This window comes from Athene cunicularia (assembly GCF_003259725.1).
Source record: "Athene cunicularia isolate RWA chromosome 6 unlocalized genomic scaffold, athCun1 chr6_part2, whole genome shotgun sequence".
NCBI classification, from domain to species: domain Eukaryota; kingdom Metazoa; phylum Chordata; class Aves; order Strigiformes; family Strigidae; genus Athene; species Athene cunicularia.
The window spans coordinates 7423734-7439592 of record NW_020799106.1 but is presented as its reverse complement, the minus strand read 5'-3'; positions in this window follow the sequence as shown (position 1 = coordinate 7439592).

Below are 15859 nucleotides of genomic sequence, written 5' to 3'. Positions count from 1 at the left end.
TGAATTTTTGTCATTACATTAGAGAATGTAATTTGGGGTTTCTGGGTGACTGGTTGAACAGGACCTCCTCAGATTAGCAGATGATCTTTGGAAATGGCATGTTGAAAGTCACCTCCTGATTGGGGGTGTGTGTGTGTGAGTGTCGTCTCAGCGTTGCCGTGCTGAGGTCTCTGGGTGATGTACACAGAAATTAGACAGGTAAAGTCAACATAGGCAGCTTAACCCATGCTCAAACGTCAGCAGAATCCCTTGCCCTGCCTGGAGAGGGCTTTCATCTTGTGTACCTTCACAGATCCTCACTGTTGACCTGAGCTGTCCAGCTGAGATTCTTTCATAGGCAGACATCAGAAATGGGTGAATCTGAGGTGAGACTCTTCTGTCTCTTTTTGATCTTGAGAGGAAGCAGCTAGTTCTCAGAAGTGCGTGTTTCTTCTTCATTATTTATGGAGGGAATGTACAACAGCTTTCATGGATGCGGTGACATCCTGAACATCTACAGCGGGCCCAATGCATCTCTGCCATGGTTTCTGTAGTAGGTGGTTTCCACCCCTCATCTCTGTAGTTTGCTTGAAACTTGGATGCTGGAGTTTTTACTGGCCTTGGCAAAACGCTGAGCCAGCTCTCAAATCTAGCATCCCTGTGTTTGTAAGTTGAGCTAGGTGGATGTTAAAAGGTGATCAGGACATCTGCTCTTGGGAGGGTGACATCTGCTCTTGGGAGGGTAACATCTTAATTGTACATCTAATTGCCCAAGTGCAAAACCAAAGTTGTGCCTACAGGTTAACCTACAGACCCTTGTTAGCTTCTCTTGTTAACCCTGATAATGAATTCCCTGTGCTGTGTTGTGAAGTTTTCAGAATTGGTGGGAGACACATTATGAAGGGAGTTGTGCTACACTTGCCCTGTGCATGATTTTTAGTTGTCTGAGGTGTGTAGGTGTGCTCTGTTTGAGATGGGACTTCTGGCAGACTGGGTCAGGTCTAACACCTCCTGCCATTGCAGTTCAGCTGCTTTGAGCTGCCTTTCAAAGGCTCTGTGTGACTCCTTGCTGAGCTAGCAGCGAGCTGGATTTTGACTCTAGCCCTCACTACAAAGTAGAGCCAGATATTAAACTCTTAAGCTTCTTGGACAACTTCTTGATTTCTTTGAGTGGTGAGCACTTTTCAGAGTCACGTCTGAGTTATGACTGGTGTCAGTATTTGTGGAAGGCAGAGCGCCTTGATGCACTTTACTATTAACTACATCTGGGTGGGCTTGAAGGTGAAATCCAGCACATTTGCCATGAGGAGGCTCTGGGATGCCTTCGCTGGCAAGGGAGCTAGGTTATGCAGTTACACTCTGGCTCCACCCTTTCTAATGATTTTCTAGACCTGTGGTTGAGCCGTCAATAGTTTCGTTGTCTGGTTTCAATCCAACTTGACAGGGGAGTAGAGATCTTGAAGATACTGAGTTCATGCATCTCCTGCCGGCACAGATAAATCGGTCTGTAGAACCCTCTGACATTCATTGCTGTTGCTGCTATTGCCTCTTGAACATAGACTGATGGCTGGGTGGTGTCCTCCAACGTGGTGCTGTCAGCATCTTATGATGTCTCATGCAGCTACTATATGGCCAAGTTTGTCGGAACTGTGGTGTAATAAGAAATAAAGGGGACACATGGCAGAAGCAGGAGTGAGAGGTTGGGAAGTGTCTCGCTGGGGTTGTCGGGGTGTGTATTTCAGTCAAGGACGTGTCCTGCTTGCGTATCTGCCCAAAGTGACCTCCCTATCGATCGAGGCAGTCAATAGGCAGCTACTTAAGAATAAAGTTCCGTTTTCTTTTCTTATTTCTTCTTCTTCTTCTTCACTTTAATTATCTAAGATAGATAAGCAGCTGCAGGCCAATTAGAAAACAATTACCCACTGTAATCAATGCTGGCATGGAAAAAGGGGGAGAGTGAGTGTAAAAGCTGAAGAAATGTCTTAAAACACAGTGCTGAGGTAACACTATATGTGACTCCATCCTTGAAAGCCCTCGGTCTTAACTTTCCCAGGGTAAAGAGACATAAATGCCTCTGCAGCAAGAAGTTTCAGATGGAAACAAACCAAACCAGATGAAAAGAGTATGGAAGCCCTGCTTTTGGGGAGAATCCTTGCGTGCCACTGAAGCAAGTTAGGCTTTAGCACACAAGAAAGGGCTTTTCTTCCTTCACAGCCCCCTTCCAGTAAGGCTGTGCTGGTGTTTCACTGACATCACTGTCTGTCGCCATGGTGCTGACTGGAGTGTCACTATCTCAGCATTATGACCTTACTGCCAGTGCCCAAAGAGGAAAATCACATCAAGTGAGAGAGCGCAAACCTTGGTTTAAACAGTGATTAACAGCGTTTTATTCCATTAGCCTTCAATTATTGGTCTTCTCATGGCAGGAAATCTGTGCGCTAGCACACTTCAGAAGTGTGGGATGTTTAACCCTCTGAAACTGCAATTAGAGAAAAAAAAATAATTTGCCAGACCAGCTCCCAGGTTGCCTGTGCCTGGATATTTTTTACCCTCAACCCTACCGGCTTCTCATGACAGATGGCTGGCTGAAAGGCTTTGGCATTACATCCATCGCCAATGTCTGTGAAACGCAGTGACTGAAACAGAGAATGACATGACCAGTTATTAGCAATAAAACAACCTTTACAGTCCTGCAGCCCCTACCCTGTGTGGTAAAATCCCACAGAGATATGGAAATAATCCTAGCGGCACCCTGTTCATACCAGTTCCTCTCTGTTCTGCCAACTTGCCTTCTAGAAAGACATCCCATGGACCTTTCTACTCTTGTTCCCTTTCCCCACAGCTGGGAATACCTGAAAGGTGTTATTTTCATAGGGGTATCATCAGAAAATGCACCCTAAACCCAGGTTGTACCTCCTTGGACTTGGCAAGGACTAGGGAAACTGGGTGAACCCTGTAGTCCACTGATGTCAGACGAGACCTGCCCAGAAAACATGGTGATTACCGAGCTGTGTTTGTGATAGGAAACAGCAGAGCTGGAAAATATGGGATGTTTCCGAGATAAAAGCCTGGTGCACAATAGCTACCCTGGTCCTCCTGTCTGCTGGCAAGTGCTTGTGCCATCTTGTGGCACCCACAAAACGAAGAGTTTATATTCAGTGTTGGGCATCTGGTTTTATCTGGGCACTGAGAGCTTCTCAGAGGAGTCTGAAACCTCTGAGGCATGGGCGAATGTTGGATGGGTCAGAAGTTGGTGTGGGTCCAGGGTGTGCTCTTGGGGCTGTGTCTGAGGACCCCATCATGGCTGGCAGCTTGGTCCATGTGACTGGGCTGGAGAGAACCACCTTGGCTATTTCTGCATCCCAGCACCACTGGTGAGGCCCCAAATTTCCTGCAGGCTGGCCGAAAATAATGATGGCATCCTTCCCACCACTGCTCAGCAGCTGCTGAGGTCAAAGCTGGTGCGGGAAAAAGAAAGGGAAGTAACTGGGCAAGCTGGGAGCACAAAATGTCCTGGGATGTAGCCCATCCAGACCTGAAGGGCCCTGCTGGTTATTCTGCAGAAGCACAGTGTCAGCTCAGTTATGTTGAAGTGGCTCCTTGCTACAAAATGCAGAATCCCTGCTTGCCTGTGTGGGGGAAATGAGCTCTCCTCTCAATTGTCTGCAGGTGAGAAGCTGCCAGGGTGGCTTTCTCCTCTCTGAATGCCTTTTGTGCTGTCCCTGCTAGTGCCACCACAGGTAAATAGCCACTTGGTTGCCAAATAGCTCTGTGTGAGCAGGAGGTGAACAAGCAAGACTGAACCGTCTGCTGTCCTTGAGAGCCTGAAATCAAAAGCTGTGCTGGGGCTCCTTACCACTCATCAGCAAAAGAAGAGCAAAAGGTGAATTTTTTCCAAAGCTGCCAGCTTGGTTCTTCCTCTCCTCAGTGCCTGTGCCCTGTTTCTCCAAGGGAGGCATCCCAGCTGGCTCTGAAACTGGAGGAAGCGATGCGAGGACTGGGGCTTCACTTGGAAAAGCTGTTTGAGAATAAGTGAGAAATAGCAGCTTTTTGCATTCACACTTAATGTTGCTTTAGTTGCCTCTGATGGCCACCAATATTTCTGCTTCATTATATACGATATGCAGTAACAGAAGTCTTTTTTTGGGTGAAATATTAACTGTGCTTAAGTGATTTGCTCATAAAGAACCATTTACATGGAGATCGCTAACTACAACGTAATTATCAGACCTCAGTGAATAATTCATAGTGAATAATTTAATCATTTTAGTCCTTTCTGCCTAAATCAGACAGTGACTCATGATTTCTGAGAATTATTCTTAGAACACTTTAAGGGCACCTATTTTACTTGGTGAGGTCAATCAGAGGTATTTGAAGTTTGGCTGTGGCAGGCAGATTTGTTCCTTGACCAGACAGGAACAGCCTTTTGTTACAAAAACTTGAAAGAGGAAAGATAATAATTTTTATCTTTTGTTCAAACTTACTGCTCTGAGTGCCGCTGTTCTCGAATGGCTTTGCCGGTGAAATTGGAGCGCTGAAATGTTTGCAGCGAGACCAATGCTTGAAAGCAGATAACATCGCTGCTGTAATGTGTTGTTTTCATCGTTTGTCCCATTGTAATAATCACAAGCCCAGAAAACAACAGTCTTCAAGCTCATCCTCATTGTAGGTCTGTGCACGGCGCCTGTGGGTTCAAAGCGCTGTAGGAATAGAGGGGCAAGAGGAGGTTTCCTTCTCCTGTGGAGCAGAATGGCACCGGCTCCAAGGCGAGAAGAAAAAGCATAATGTAAATGCATCTCCCATGCCTTTTGCTTGGAGAATTTTCTGATCTATTCCCCAATTCGCTTTTTTCCAAGACCATGCGCGCTGCCTTCGCTTCTCAAAAAGTGTATGATCCATCACAATTTATAACCTCCAGTTTAGCGAGGAAGGTGCAGACAAATTCATCTCTATAAAAGCTTCTTTTTTTATTACGGTTAATACGCACCTTTTGCCTTGTGTAATGGGGCTTATGCTTTGAAAAAAGTTAAGTTTGACATCTTCCTATTTTATATCTTATTTCTCTTTTGCTGCACACAGCATCCTGCTCCATTTGCATGAGCTGGGCAGAGTAATGGGGCAGCGTGTGCAACTTTTATTTCTCTATATCTCCCTTTCAGTGAGATGTGGCATCGACATTGCTGTTTTGCACAAACCTCTTCTCAGCACTGGTATGTGACATATTTAGGTATTACCCAGCTGTACAGATTTCCTCATTCCCTTCCCTTCTTTCTTTATCTGAGATGTCAGTGCTTTGCAAACTGCTGTAGAGCCAACATGACTTCAATACTTCGGGTTCTTTTTGCTGTTGAGAAGCATCCTGTAGATGATAATAGGTCTCATTTTGGGGGGAATCATGTGACTCTTGACATCACCTCCTATGCTGATCTGCTCCCAAACTGGGTCCCATCGGTCCCTTGACGGTTATGGTGGATATAGTCTAGTGCTCTGTGGGAAGGGATATTGGCATGTGATGCTGTTGAGAGGCACCCATGGGGATGGGGCTCCCCTTGGGCAGGGAACAGGACCAGCACATCCCCCCAGCAAGGTACCTTGCTCTTCAGCATCACTGCATCCTCCCCCCCTGCTGTCTCCCCTCCTTTCCCCACGCTTTCCTCTGTCCACCTTCGACCCTTTTATTCCTGAAGGGGCTGCAGAGCCTCCCTTTGCCTGGGCTCCCATGGCGAAGGGACAGTCTCCTTTGACTTTGGCGTGTTAGACTGTAAAAGAGCTGACCTCACTGGGGATCAGGCTTGACCCCAAACTGTTAAGGAAAAATGCAGACAATCCTGTAACCCCATCCTCCCTCCCTCTGTGCCCTCTCTCCTCCTTCACAGGACCTAGTAATGCTGCCACTGACTCTTGCAGCCCTCGGCCCTCACTTGCCCATTGGGGTTTTGAAGATTTATTGTACAAAAAACAGGGACGAAGAGCTAAAGAGATCCACAGAATGTTTTTTAGAAGAGTTTCAGGAAAGGAGCATTGGCACTTTTGTAGCAAGCTTCACTTTCAAAGCATTTTTGTTACTTTGCTCCTAAAAAAAGGAGGGGGGGGGGGGAAGGAAAAAGTCTGTCTGCTTTGGTTTTCCTCTCCCCTCGTTCTGTTTCCCATGGCTGCAGGGAAAGCACAACACATCATACCTGCCTGTCTTCTCTGGTGGATTGCCCATATCTCTGCATGATGCTGAGGGGAACAGGCTGCCAGAACGGACCCAGAATGTCTCCAGGAGAGCTTCACCCAGCCTCTGCATCATGAGCCAGTGGTGTTTTGTCGGGGAGATACGAGTCGTGGCTTTGCACTGTGAATAAGGTGGCCTTCTGGGGAGAGGAGGGCTGAAACTGGAGGGAATCAGATTTCTGTTTTCTGTGTAGCTTTGGGAATCTCTGGCTTCAAAAAAGCATCAAATGAGCTGCTACATAGGCTTGCTGCAACACTTTTCAGCTGAGAATGTGACTTGCACAGTGTCTCTTAGAGCTCAGCTGGAGTTTTGATAATCCAAGTTTAGAGAAGTAGGGGGGGGGGAACCCACTAAAACAATAGTTTTATCTTTTTGTATTACTTGATGTGGGGAAACAACTGTTATGTCAGCACCTCCTGAGGTCCCTACAGGGCTAGTGAAACATGAGATCTGCTTTGAAACCAACTGAATGGGAGCTAGAATGAAGGCTGCAAACCATGCACACCTGGAGCATTGGGAAATATCCACTGCATCTGACAGCTCCCTGGCCCACAGCCACGAAGGGGTTAAAGTCATGTTTTTTCTCTTGGCTGTGTTTAAAAAAAAAAAAAAAAAATCACCGAAATTACATTCCTTTTTGGAAATGAGCACTTTTGTCTCCCTTTTCTGGTCCCTGCCAGTGCAGAAACCTCTGGGGAGGAAGAGGAGAGTGAGGTATCAGGTGCCCTGAGAAATAGTGGGGTGCAATGCCTGTGTGAGCCGGGAATGTGCAGCTGTCCTCCCTGAAAGCTCTCCTCCAGGGAAATCCTATCCCAGGGGAAAGCAGAGTTTTTAATGGAAAAATGAAGGCAGGAGTCACTGGGGAGATGGTTTAGGACAGCAGCCCACCAGGCCTGTGCCCATGCACGAGAAAGACCAAACTCACACAATTTGGGCATTTTTGTTCTGTCTGAAGGAAACAATCTGAAAGCCACTGCCAAGTTATGGATCAAAATGCAAGAATCTGACTTTTTTTGAGAAACAGATGGAAAAATCTCATCAAAAAGTGAGACACTTGATGTCAGCTCCATATGATCATGGAGCCCTGGGTAAGATCAACTTAAATCCATGTAGAGAGGCTAGTTTGCTCTGTCATTAACTCAGTTTCTTTTCTCTTTCCTTAGCATGTTTTCCTGCTAGATGATCCCCTTAGAAGTGAGACATCCAAACACTTCTTTCTAGTTTTGATCGAATGTATCCCAATACTCATGCTTGCAAGAAGCAATCTATGTCTCCTGGATTTCTCCAGAATATTAGAGGGATTTTTTTTCTCCAAATCAAATCGAATAAGGCCCTCATCTCACTTCAAGAGGTGCAGATTCTCTGGACACTGCATTAGATGCTAAAATACCAACTGGGTATTATAAAGAGCATGCTGACATGAAAAAAAATAGGCTATTTTCCTTTCTGAGTAGAAAGAAATTGGATGTGTGCGTTCATACACACTTCAGATTTGGATACTGCATCATTGTGAAAGGGATATGAGGTGGAGAGGATCCGGGGTATTGGTATGTAAATGAACTCTTTAATTATCGCAGTCTGATTGCTGATTTGCCATGTCTGGTGCGACTGAAGCACCTGGATCCTGTATGGATGTGGAGTTTTCTCTGGTCAGATGATCAGCTGGAGTCTTGTAGCTGCTGCTGGCACATCTGGTCAATATGTGGGAAATACCTAACCTGGGTGGGAGATGGGGGGTGTGTGGAAATCTAAAAGGTCATAATGATTTTGGTGCTGTAACATGAGGCTTTGAAGACCGCTCTTAAAAACTGGGACCGAGGCAGAGCAGGGATGCCAAGTGCTCCTGAGAGCTCCTGGCTGATCCTCTCCAGGCACTGCCTGCGTTCCTTGTGCTGCAGACAGAGTGTTTCCGTGCCAAGTATTGACTCGAGCTCAGGCAGATGTCCCACACATCCTTCTCGTCCTGTGCAGGCCCTGGTCCCTGCTGCCCTGCCGGGAGGTGGGAAGCCCCTGGACATGCGAGGGCTTTGCCTCCTCATTATCTCATGGATCCTCCATGTCTGCACCCTGGACTTTTTACAGACCCCCATTACTTCCAATCCCCTTCACTTGTCAAAAGTAATTTGGTGACTTATTATCGGTCAGACAAAACAGCTCTGGGCTCTGCCAGCCCCCATGAGGGGCCCAGGTCCTTTCAAACTTTTATCCTCCCTCCTCTGTGTGGGTTCCCCTCTCTCTGGGCAAAGCCACCGAGCGCGCATGCAGCAGGCAGATCCCAGGCCCAATTAGCAGCCTTTGCAAGAGGGCAGGAATTTTAATTAGTCGAGCAGTCAATTATATCAATGGACACCCTTTGCCCTCTCCCCTTGCTCCCCTCTCTTCCGCCCTGCAGCTATTTCCCTGTCACCCCTGTTGACTTGCTCTCTGTGTGCAAAGTGCCTGCCCCTGCCTGCGCCTTTGCAGGGGCTGACAGCTGCTGGTGGGACCAGCTTGTCCCAGAGCCCAGCGGGGGCTGGAGCGTTTGTCCCCTCTGAGGCATGGCCGCATCCCTGACCTCCACTTGAACCAGGTCTTTGTGCTCTCCCAGACCTGTCCGGCCAGTGGCGGTCTGAAAAAGAGGGAAATCGAGTTGGAAAGTGCTTCGGATTAGTGCAGCCAGAGGCTTGGGCTCGGTTTTCTCCGTTGGATGTCAGGGAGAGGAATGGGATGGGGAGATTTGGAGATGAGCCTGTCTTCCTTTGCATATATGGCTCTTGATACTGATCTGACTGTCAGCTCTCCTCTGAGATGGGCTTAGAAGTTGGGGCACCAGGGAAACTTCCAGGCTGTTAATACTGTCACTCACCTATCAGGAATAATCCCTTCAGACCCGATCTGCTGTTTCTATTTTATTTGCTTCCTAAAATTGCTCCTCTCCCACTCCCAACCACACAGCTGGCACCACTCAGGGCTCTGCTGCATCTCCAACGTAGCTGAAGGGCAGTTCTACCCACCACTGCTTCTTGACCTAATCGGGGCATCAAACTGCTGTCTTAAACACCCTGGCCCTTGCTGTTGATTAACCTCTCCCTATGTTTGGTGTTTCTTATGGTAAGATCAGGCTACAATAAGTCCTCAAATCTGCACGAAACCACATCCTAAAGGTGCTGGACATGCTTTTTACAGGGTAATGCAGCTGGTAGCAGGACTCGGTATATAGATGAGCCCCACCTGCACAGTCATTCATAAAATCTGGTTGCAGAAGCTGTCCCAGTTCTCTTCTGCACAGCAAATGTCTCATCCAGGGCATGAAGCAGATTGGTTGTCCGTCCATCCATCCTGCCTTTACCCTTAGGCGGGATCTAACCACTTTAAGCAGCACATTAAAGACTGAGCCCATGTAAAGCTGAACCCCTGACCTTTTGGTGCAGAGGTGCAAGTGGTGGTAATTGAGTCATAGTGACACATGCTAGTTATCTACTGTAGTAATTACCAGGCGTTTAACAGTGTCTCGGCCATCGGAGAGGGAAGTCCTCTCCCACAAGTTACAAGCTCTGGGTTTTGCAAGAAGAAACGTGTAGCGGTGCTGCACTGGGATGTGCGTGCAGATGTTGTAGTACACGCAGGCAATTACCATGGGCACCTTGTTCCCCTCTGCAGGGGTTGTTATATATCAGCGGTGGCAGCAGCAAGATGATTGGGAGCTGATGATACAGGGTGGGGAAGAGATTCTGAAGCCATCTGTCTGTACTGAGTGTGATATGGGTAACATCTGGTGGGCACATGTAAAAATAGGATTATGAGCAAAAAAGTGACTGTAGGAACATCATCTTGCCATCCTGCCTTAATCCCCTCCCTCCCCTTATTCACCATGATATCAGATGTTTTCAGGTTGCGAGTCAAAGTGTTTTTCTCTGCGCATCAAATGTATACAGTTTAATAGCTGGGTATTTTAATATGTTCCAAGCACAGAAAAAATAATGGTCTGCTTCTACTTAAAATGGGGAAGAAGGGAGGAAAAAAGGTTGGAGGAGAAGTCAAAGGCTGTGAAGGAGACAGTGGTTAGGTTTTGGTCATTCAGCAGTTTAGTGGGAAAGGGACGACTGCAGTGCCATGACTCCACACTTGCTCTTCTGGAAGGTGCAATGCCTTCTTGGCAAGGGACTTATGGAACCTCCCAGTTTCAAACCAGCATGATGGTTAAGTGGATAAGAAAAAAAAAGAAAGAATTAAGTGAACAAAGTGGAGAGGAGAAGACCATAGCTAGACTAGGAGAAAACAGCTGATCCCATGCTTCCCTGTCAAGCGTGTCTCTTACTTTGATTGATCTCCGTGAGGAACAAAGGCTTGCCAGGCTGCCAAGTGTCTTGTATACCCTGTCGGTCTGGTTTGAGGTCCTCCATCTACCGTGAGTGCAAGATCTGAGATGAACGGGTCTTGCTCGAGATTTAGCTGTGTTCCTTCTGTTTCCGTCATATCGAGCTGTAAATATTCCAGGATTAGACCAAACCTGGCAATTCTGTTACTCATGGATGACACAGAGCAGGACAGGCTTTGACTGTGAGGGGCTGGTAACAGTGAATTGTCAGTTTTCTCATGAAATCAAACAGAAGGGATTCAAGGGGATGAGATACGGGCAGCACATTAACCACCTCCTTAGAAGGATGGATACCATTCAAACCACAAGAAAACCACCCTCCTTCACCTGGTGCCCTGCCTTTTATCCTGTGCTTTTGGGAAAAGACCTTCAGATGTCATTAAATACTTTGATTTCCCCTTTGAAAAACTGAAGCAAAGGAGGACAGACACGTTCGGCTGCCGGGACTGCAGCATGAGCTGTCGTGCCTGGTGTTTGTTGCCTTCTGAAGCATGCAGCAAAGGCAGAGATACTGCTCCTCGTGGGGGGGAATAAAAGCCCAGGAGCTAATAAATGTGTGCAAAGTGGCTCATTTTGTGCCTGCAGAAGACGAGTGAAGGTCGTGCAGATTTTCTACCCCCCCGTCCATCCTTCTTCAGGGCAGAGATTCCTATAAACGCCCAAGATTAGGATTGGCTTTTTTCACAACAGTTCAGCCTTCACTTAGGACTCTAAATAACGCCAAATTCTTTCGTAAGGACGCTGCATCCAGCAGCTCTTAATATTGCTGGACTCACTTGAAAATACTGGCTGTAATGGCTGCAATTATGAATTGATGGCCTTAAATTCGCCATCAGAGCTAATGCCTAATTTTTCTGTCTGGTTCTTGTTTCCATTCTGCCTTTTCGTTGGTGTTCCACAGCCACAATTATTTGTCATTAGTCATTAATCTTGAAAGCATCAGCTTTTTTTTTTTTTTTCTTTTTCCCCAGGAACTGTTGCCTGCTCCCTGGTTTTTATTGTTCATCGTTTTTCATCACTCTTTTTCTTGCCTCAGTCTAATCAGTTTTGTACTGCTCTAAAAAGTTTTGTTTTGTGTTTTTTTTTTTTCCGATGGGGGAATAAAGCAACGCAGCCAGCGTGCCCAAGAGATGTGTGAGCAGCTGATGCTGCCTACACCTATGTGATGTTTATGCACTGCTTACAGCCCAGCCCCCTGGGGAGGGGGCAGCGTCAAAGCGTTTTTCACTAGAGCTGTAATGATACTGGGTTCTTCTGGCTTGTATGGTGCCTGAGTCCAAGCGTGGATAATTCCTGCAAGCAGCAGGTTTTGGCAGGGGATGGGCATGACCCATGCTCACCCTGCAGACCTCCCAGTGCAGTAGGAGAGCCTGCATGGGGTCTTTCACTGGGAACCTCGGCTGCGGCTGGTGCAGAGTTGGTGTTCTCCCTGTGGAGCCCAGATCTCGTTAAAAGGCTGTCACAGGTGGTTCTCGGCCAGAATCCTGCTGGAAAATGATGAAATAATACGAGAGGGGCAAATTTGTCAGACCTTTGACTGGCATGAGAGGCGAGAGCAAAGGTATAAAAGAAATAAGACCACGTCTGAAAGGGTATAAAAGACCTCAAAGCTGTACAAAGGTGTTGAATTCAACATCACTCTCTTTCCTTGGGATAGCTGAAAGAGTATTGCCAGAGACAGGTTAGGATGGGTCCTCATTGGCAGCGCAAGCCCATATTAATGCAACATAGACATATCCAGATACCACAGATGTGCACTTCTTACAGCATAAATTAATACATTTCCAATTTTTTGAATCCTTTGGCTAGAAAAAGTCATCCTGGTAGAGTTTTTTTGTTTCTATTTTAGCCCCCCTCTGGCACTGGACACAAGGAGGTGCAAGGGAAGCTGTTGTATTTAACTAGCAAAGGGGTTTGACTTATTGGATGTGCCCATTTGTAAGCTGCTGATAGATGCTGAGGGAGACCTGGTAGCTGGCAGGCGGGGAGTTGCACCCTGGAGCTAAATAAACCCTCTGCTGCCAGAGGAGCCAAACATCTCTCAGCTCTTATTGCCTTCATCCCCGGGGACAGTCCTGTGAAGGAGAGGAGTGCTGTTAACTGGGGCGGTGGGACATGACGATGACCACTCTGGTGGGTTGCATCTCATTTGCATTCGGTCATCCAGAGTGTCTCTGTCCCTCAGTAGAGAGAGATGCTCATAAAGATTGATTCCTGCTCTGCGATCTCCATCTTCTTCCTTCAGCCTCTCCAAGACTGACTCTGTTTTTCACCACTTGTCTTCCTTACTGTTGCCAGGTTTGTTGTTTGTTTTTTTTTTTTCTCCATGTTTTTTCCCCCTGGATCTTGAGCCTTTCCAAAGAAATGGCAGGGGCATTTATGCTTCAGCTGCTGCTCTGGCCCCTCTGGTGCCTTCCAGATGGAGAGACTCAGTTTTCCCTTCTCCGTGCACACACAGAGTAGTAGTAGAGAGGAGGGAGGGAGCCTACGAAGGATGCTCAGGGCAAGAAGTGAGGAATTGTGCATCCATCCCATCACCGTGAAGAAAGTGGAAACAAAGCAGGGGCAAAAAGAAGCTGGTTAAATCAGGCACTTGTCAGACACTTGCGTGAGACGTCTTGGCAAATGCAATCAAAAATGGCAAAGAATGTAATCTTCAATAGCTGAGCAATCTGTGGCTTTAATTATAAAATTCATCAGGGCTCTGTCAGTAAGTTTCTCATTAATAGAGGATAGTGAATGAGGCAGAAGAGAGACTCTGGGCAGCAGCAAAGTTTATTTTCCCCCCCTTGCCCCTAGTGTGTGTTGCACTACCTGTTACACACACACACACACACACACACACACACACCCCCAGGGTGAGACCAGAGGCCCTTGTTATATGCAAACAGCCAGGGCTGTCTGGTTCTGGGTGGCCTTGATGGGACCAGACAGCATGAGATCATTGCTAGATGGAGGGCGATGCTTCTCGTCAGGTGCAGCATCATTTCAGTGGCGTTTTGTGTTTGGCCGTGTCACATTTCATCCGTCCAGGCGTGCAGCGTGCTGTCAGATGGTCGCCTCTGAAGTCAGTAAGGCAGAACAGACCTGCTGGTGGAGAGGAGAGTGTGCCACCCCTGGGGGACCCACAGGAAAGGACCTTGTTGGGAACAAATGGCCTGAAGTGGGAGCAAATTGGACATTTTTGGGAGAAGTGGGACAAAAAAGAGATCTTGGGAAGACAACATCCAATCAAACCAGAGTTGCAGGAAGGAGAGAACTTGTGAGATTTAGGGAATAGCTTAGAATTCAGGCAGATGTGTGACCAACAGGGAAGACAATAGCATTATGACATTTAGGGGCCAACTCAATTAAAAATTGGTTTGCTGAAACGTGACGAAACCACATGTATGGCCGCCTTCTCTTCTCTACTATTAAACAATGGTGGTTGGGAGGAAGAGGGAAGAAAAGGGTTATTTTTGTTTAAGTACTGCGGGACTAGAAGGGATCAAAAGCTGTGCTGAGTCTTCCCCGAAGCACTAAAAATTTCTTATGCCAGCCAAGTGCCCAGAACTTGGCAAGCCTTCATCAACTTGATCGCTATCCAGTAGTCAAATGCTGTTATGGAAATCTTCCAAATAGCTGATGACTGATCATTAGTATTGTTTAAAAGCATGTTCAGCTTTTAGCGCTGGGTTAAAACACGTAAGGAACGCGGAGGTGCCTTACCTTTCAAAGCAGAGTTTAACACTTCCCAAGGCATCGCAGCTCCCTCAACCTTGCATCTGCCTCTGTTTATAAACAGGGAAAGTGAGATTTGGGCTATGCTATCAAAGCTGGTGAGGCTTTTATTTTGGCTTGGTACCAAAACCCCTTGGTAGCTGTAAACTGGTTTGTTCTGTGCCCCTGGCCTGTGGTCACTGGGGATGCAAGTCCTCAGCAGTTGTGTTTCCCCACCTGCAATGCTGCAGCAATGCCGTGCAGCAATTTGGCTTTGCCTCTTGTGGGAAAATAAGTGGCCCAAGAGAAAGAATGGAGGGTGACAGGCGTCTGAAGGGGACATCTCCAGCTAGCTGGTCTAGCAAATATTGTTTGTTTGTGCTCCTGCCTGTGTATGTGCCCAAGGGAATATCTACAAACGATATATGCTTTTTGCTGAGCAGCTTTCCACCCAGCTATTGCTGAATGGAAAAGGGAGGGTGCAACACCTTTCTGATTCTCTTTCCCCTGGGGAGAGGCCCCCTGAGGTTTTCCTTGTGTCTGTAGGTGAGGAGTGCTGGAGATGTCAGTCTGGTTCCTTCCTGATCATCTCCTCCAGCTATTGGCAGAAGAGACTCATGGGCTGACTGTGGCAGAAACAGATGGAGAACTCCCAGTCCAAAAAACTTCCCTTGTTTTTCCTCTACTTGGTGTGGAAGTGTTGCCTACTCTTGGCAGCAAAGGCTTGGAGACCTCTCAGCCCCAAGGCCAGGCACCACCACCTCCTGCTGCAGCTGCTCCCAACCAGAGGACCTCAGCATCCTTCCCATGCGGCTGGATGACAGGAGCGGTGTGACTTTGGGCAAGAGGAGCTCCCCAGATCCTTGCAGCAGTGGGGAAGTGCCCCTCTGCTGAGGAGGGGAGGAGAAGATCTGGATGTCTCTGAAAGCACTCCTTCCTTTTCTTACCCTGGCTGCATCAGATCATCCTGCTAGGACAGTTGTTTTAAAGCTCATGGAAGGGGAGAGCTGTCTGTGACATATGGCTTGAAAAATGCTCATGTGCTCATAGCCCTAGAATTAGCCAAATGCAGGGCTAAGGGGAAAGAAATCGGCCAAACACTCTGTTTTTCCATCTAAAAGTAGCTAAGATGGATTTGGGAGAGACTGAGAGTGAACAATGCAGGCAAAGTGGACCTATTAAGACAAGGTAGCAAAAGCAAGTCCTGAATTTCAGAACACGGTGCCTGCCCTTTCTTGCTGCCTAGCAGAAATCAAAACAAAAATAAGCCAAAAAAAATCTTTTTCAGCCTCATTTTCAAAGCCATCTCTGGCCTGGAAATAGCCCTGAAATGAGTCTGAGAAGTTAAGAGCCACACAGGGAGGCTTAGGGAGGGCCCTGCTGGTGTGCTAGGAAGGTTTGTTTGTGTGTAAAATGTATTATTACATATCTCAGAAAACAGATGACATTATATTGCTTTACATTTGTGCTATTTTTGCTTCAAGGCTGCAGCGTGATTTGTGGTGGTGGGGCCAAGGGAAGATAACAAATGGGTGTTGGGAGCCTATGAAGAATGGAATTTTCCCCCCTTCTGTTATAGTATTAAATAGCTATTTGTATTACAGCAG